The sequence below is a fragment of the Symphodus melops genome (genome assembly GCF_947650265.1).
Source record: "Symphodus melops genome assembly, chromosome: 3".
Classification (NCBI taxonomy): Eukaryota; Metazoa; Chordata; class Actinopteri; order Labriformes; family Labridae; genus Symphodus; species Symphodus melops.
Window position 1 is genome coordinate 23,675,421 of NC_136693.1, and position 6,272 is coordinate 23,681,692.

A 6,272-nucleotide genomic window follows, 5' to 3' on the forward strand; every position below is an offset into this window, starting at 1 on the left:
GAATTGCATAAGGCAAGACTAAAGACCTGTGAGAATGTTAAATATTTAGAATTTGAACTTAACCCTAAGACGAGAAAAAAATCGCTTTAAAACAGCTTGGATTGAGTTTTATGACAACCTTAAAACAAACAAATGACATAAACTCTCGTGATTTTATTCCTACTATGGAAATTGGTCTGAGAAAAGTCGTTAGTTGTAAGAGCAGCATAAGGTGACATCCATTAACATTAGTCAAGTTCAAGGAGTGGTTGACTGTCTTAAGAGGGGCAGCTGTGGCTAAGTGGTATAGTAGGTCATTACTTGATTGGAATGTTTGGTGTTTAATCCCCAGCTTTATGTAGCAGCCTCTGACATCAGTTTGTTTAACATGAGTCTGGTTCTGCTCAAACAATTGCTGTTAATTTCATCTTGGTTCTGTTGGCTTGAGCATGCACTATGTGTGCTTTGCCCTTTCAACTGTCAAGTGCTGTCTGTCTATATACGTTGTGTGCATCCTGCAAAATAGGATACACTCCTAACCTATGCTGACAGTTTGACAATTCTATATGGTACATTCACTTATTTACATTCAAGCATGAACAGTCAAGTTATTCACTAATGGAGTGTGAAAGTCACTCAACCTGTTGTGTCAGTGTGTATGCATAAATATAAGCATGGTTAGGGAGGTGTTTGAATGGGGAAAAAAATAACAAAAAACAGAAAATTGTGGCTTATTGTCTTTTTGTCTCCGTGTCCTTCTCCCTGTCTCCCAACAATGAGAAAGCGAGGCCTTCTCTTATAAATTGGGGACTACACAATCAGGTGTTTTAAACCATGACGGCCCAGCAACAACTACTGGCACCTGAAACCGTAAACTATAAATATTGATAGCTGAAGCATGAGTGATGTCTCCTGTTTGTTATGGCAGGGGGCTAAAATACAGATCCGAGGTGGGTTTTAAGCCTCTTGACACAAAGTTTACTCGCCTAACTATGAATGTATTGAATGAATGAATGAACATGTATTCTTCATATCCTCTTCAAATTGCAGAACTGAAAGGATAAAAATGACTTGCAAACTTTAGCATTGTTTTAGCTTTATTTTTAGACCTGTGAAACACAAAACAAGCAACCAGCAGGGCTGACACATTATAAACTGGTTCTTCAAAAATAGAAATTGATTGATTGATGATTGTCTCCAGTATTTTATAATAGACAAGATATTTTGCTGTCAATTTTATCATGATTGGGATATGTATATTTTGAGTGCATTCTATAAGATCGGATGCACTGTGAACCTGTGCTACCAGTTGGACAATACTAATTAAAGGTAGATTCAAGTCTTTAGCACCAATGACCAAGACACAACTAGAGACTGAGCCTGCAAAAACATACACTGTTACAAGTACAGTACTACGGGCAACTAAGTGTGCCAGCACAATCCTATTTTTTCTACATTGTGCTTATTGTGATCTACACAAACTGTCACTAAATACTATCAGAGTATTGTGTTGTGTAAAAATATAACATTAGTATACTGGCAATGCTGAGATAAGAGACAGCCTTACAACTTTGAGGACAGGAGCAGAGTAGCGTACAGTAACATACAATCCGTTTACCAGAACCTTCCAGGATCATATACTACCCCTATATTGGTATAAACTGTATACCACATTATAGACATATACAGTGGGTACGAAAAGTATTCACACCCCTTTAAAATTTTCAATCTTTGTTTCATTGCAGCATTTGCTACAATAAAGAAATTTAATTTTATTTCTCATTAATGTACATTCAGAACCCCATCTTGACAGAAAAAAACAGAAATGTAGACATTTTTGCAAATTTATTAAAAAAGAAACTGAAATATCACATGGTATTCAGACCATTTGCTGTGACACTAATATTTAACTCACATGCAGTCCATTTCTTCTGATCCTTCATTGGAGTCCAGCTGTGTTTAATTAAACTGATTGGACTTGATTAGGAAAGGCACACACCTGTCTATATAAGATCTTAAAGCTCACAGTGCATGTCAGACCAAATGAGAATCATGAAGTCGAAAGAACTGCCTAAGGAGCTCAGAGACAGAATTATGGCAAGGCACAGATCTGGCCATGGTTACAAAAAAATTTCTGCAGCACTCAAGGTTCCCAAGAGCACAGTGGCCTCCATAATCCTTAAACGGAAGAAGTTTTGGATGACCAGAGCTCTTCCTCGACCTGGCTGTCCAGCCAAACTGAGCAATCGTGGGAGAAGAGCCTTGGTGAGAGAGGTAAAAAAGAGTCCAAAGATCACTGTGTGCAGAGATGCAGCAGGGAATACAATCCTAACGCTGAAACATGGTGGTGGCAGCATCATGCTATGGGGGTGTTTTTCAGCTGCAGGGAGAGGACGACTGGTTGTAATTGAAGGAAAGATGAAGGCGGCCAAGCACAGACATAGCCTGGAAGACAAACTCTTCCAGAGTGCTCAAGACCTCAGGCTGGGCCGAAGGTTCGCCTTTCAACAAGACAATGACCCTAAGCACACAGCTAAAATAGGAAAGAAATGACTTCAGAACAACTCTGTGACCATTCTTGACTGGTCCAGCCAGAGCCCTGACCTAAACCCTTATCTCTAGAGAGACCTGAAAACGGCTGTCCACCAACGTTCACCATCCAGACTGACAGAACTGGAGAGGATCTACAAGAAAGAATGGCAGAGGATCCCAAAATCCAGGTGTAAAAATCTTGTTGCATCATTTCCAAGGAGACTCGTGGCTTCAAAAGGGTGCTTCTATTCAGTACTGAGCAAATGGTCTGAATACTTAGGGCCATGTGATATTTCAGTTTTTCTTTTTTAATAAATTTGCAAAAATGTCTACATTTCTGCTTCTGTGAAAATGGGGGGCTGAGATTAATTAATGAGAAATAAAATTAACTTTTTTTGATTTTAGCAAATGGCTGGGGTCTGAATACTTTCCGGACCCACTGTATATACTTCTCCACATTTGCACAAAGATGATAAGGTAGCCGCATTTCTTGCGGTTGAGGTTGATTATGGGTTTAACCTTTGGTTGTCTTGAAGCTAACTATACAACAAACAAACTTAATCAAATATACCTTCGGGTGTGGGTACACAAATGCAAATAGTATCGTCCCAACATAAGGTTATTGTAACTGTTAATTTAAGTGCAGTCACTTTCAACTTGTGATATAAGATAAATCCTGTGTATTACTAGCACCATTTTAAATCTTTGCAACAAAACAAACAAAATCCATAATTTCTCATGTCACACAAAACCATTAAAGCTTTATGTAGCTATTGCCAATTTTTTCACATTAACTTTAAATCTCATTGACAAGTCTTTTTGGTAACACTTGTCTCTTTGATACACTGTAGATAGAAATATCACGTTACATAAAAATATCACTTAAATAGCACATTAAACTGATGTTGTTCTGTCTCTGACTGGTCCTATGACAAACTAATGCTTACAAAAAGTTCCTAGGTATGCATTGAAAGTGCATCAACCAGCAGTGGAGGAATACAGATGCTATTGTGGCTGCATTTTGAGCGGAAGTGGTTTGCTGGTCCTGCATCCCACCAAGACGTGCCGCAGTCTTGCCGGACTTGGACATAGGGGGCACTTGGGGTCTTTGCCATACCACTGGCTTAGGTTTGCGGGAGAGGGCAATACATCACAGGCAGTCCTGATGGTAAAGCTTGCCCTGAATGTCGGCATCTCCCATAGATCTTTCCAGGAGATCTTCCTCTTCTCTACTCCTTCCCATGCCATCCACTGCCCTTGCTTTGTCTGCGTCACAGCTTGTGAGTGCCTTCCTGCTTCCTCGTCCTGCCATACCTCCTGGACCACCAGCTTGCGTCTCTCAGCCAGATACCCCTTACTCTAGGCTGGTGTACTGGCCCCGAGACCAAGACCACTCCTCCCCTCCTGAACTCAGCCCACGATGTCCCTGTGTCTGAGTGCTGCCTTTGCCTGCTCAGTTGCAGCAACAGGGTCCACTTCCTTCCGGTGGCCAGGATGGGTGCCACTTGGGCTACAAATGGATCGCTCGAATCCAGCAACATCATCTCCAGTCAGACCTTGGTGCACTTATACTCCTCTGTCAGACTGGAAATGGACAGGTGTAGCATCCCTTTGCTGTAGAGCCCAATGCTGCTCAGGCACCTGGGAAGGCCAAGCCACTTCCTTGCATATGAGTTAACCAGTCTCTCCAGCTTTCCCACCTTTGAGATCAGAACTTCATAGAGGGTTAGTGGCCATAGAAGACGTGGGAGTAGTCCATACTGCATGGACCACAGCTTTAGCTTGCCTGGAAGCAGGGTTCTGTCGATGTTCTCCAGACCACTGGCTACCTCCTTCCTTAGCTGTTCCACCTGCTCTCTGTCTTTGAGGGAAGCATCATACCAGCGACCTAGGCTCTTCACAGGTTTCTCAGAGACCGTTGGAATGGGTTCCTCGCTAATGTGGAAGCAGTGGTCTGACAGCTTCCCCTTGACAATGGAGATGCTCCTGGACTTGCTTGGCTTGATCTTCATACATTTCCATAGACGAAAGCCGGGAAAGATCCCCAAATTACCAACCCGTACCGTCCTACTTTTTGGTACCCTTCTGTTGGGGTGCTAAGAATATCGATCTGACCCTAAAAGGTGGAGCTAAACACTGCACTCTGTTGATTGGTCCTGTACGACAGTGGTGTCAAAGGCAAACACAACCCTGCTGTGTTTAAATACACAGACAATTGTTTTTTTGGCTGCATTTCTGCATTTCCAGATGTTGCCATGCCGTGGTGTACTCTGTTGTCACACAGAGCTGGATGTCCTGAAAGTAGGCCTTGACCAGGGTTGTAAGAGCTGGTAGGACTCTGAAGTAGTCAAAGGCTGTCTACAGAAGGTTGTGAGGGACTGAGCCAAAGGCATTCGCAAGATCCAGGAACACCACGTGGAGATATTTCCCCTCCTTCTTGGCAACCTGAAGCTGATGCCAGATGAAAGGGTTAATTGTCCTGTTATCAAGCGTCCATAGTTTCCCCTTTCTTCCTTCTTAAATAAAAAAGAAAGTTGGTAGTGTTAGACACATTTGAGCACTTGGTGCAAATAATATATTAGTTTCTAAAGAGACAAGCTGGGGCTCTTTTCTTTATTTTCCTCTTCTCCCTCTGCTGTCATGAATTGCCAGTAGAAAAATTGCTGGATGTAGGTCTTTGTTTACTGTGTCTCTTTTTTCTTAATTTAACTTATTAGCACGGTACACTGTGTCGTGCTGCTATAATGTTACGCTACTACAGCTAACACAGCTATCGACATCCGGCTTAGATGCTGTCTGCCAAATAGGGCACACATTGGCTGTGGAAACGCAAACAGAATCAGGCTTTACAATCCATACTGGACCTCTTAGTGGAAATGGGGCTTTAGTGACAAAATCAGTTGGCTGCTTAATTCTGACATTTCATTCATGTACTCTGGAAGCCTCAACATAGTTTGTAGCCTACATATACATATATACATATACTGTATATCTAGCTGTGGCTTTTCATGTGTTGTCGCTCTTTGAAATTCATTGGGGTTGATAATTATGTTACATTTTTTATAAATAATTTTTTTTTTATAAATACATTGAACATTGCTCAATTTGTTGACATTATGTAAGTCGCACTATACTTAAATAGCACTTTTAAAACACCGGCGCACACACTGCTTCATAAATAAAAAGCAATCAATTCATATGGAGAGAACATTACATAAATATATAAATCACAATGTTAAGCAGGCAAAGTTAAGATAGGAGAAACACAAAAACAAACTAAGCACTTCAAGGATTGTTTGTACAGGTGAGTTGTTGCGTTTTTTGAAAGAGTCCAAAGATTCTGCAGATCTGATGGTTCTTGGGAGTTGATTCCAGAGAGTAGGGGTTAAAACAACAAAATCACAACCTTTTGTTCTATCATTAGAGGGGATCGAAAGAATGATGAGATTAGATGAGTGGACATGGGGTTGAACAATTAGGTCAGAAATGTAGATTGAGAGATCAGTTACAGGATTTTGTAGTCGGTTGTGAATTTTACTGGAAAACAAAGGAATGCAAAAAAAAGAGGGGAGATTGGGGAACGATGGCTGTTTTAAATGATTAATCTGGCAGCTGCATTTTGGACTAATTGTAAACGGTTTAGCTATGATTGACTGAGGCATGAATAGGGACAATTACATCTAAGATCACCAATACATGCAACGGGATAGTTTGTGTGCATACTATGAAACGAAAGAAGAAAAGTCATCCTACCAGCGCCA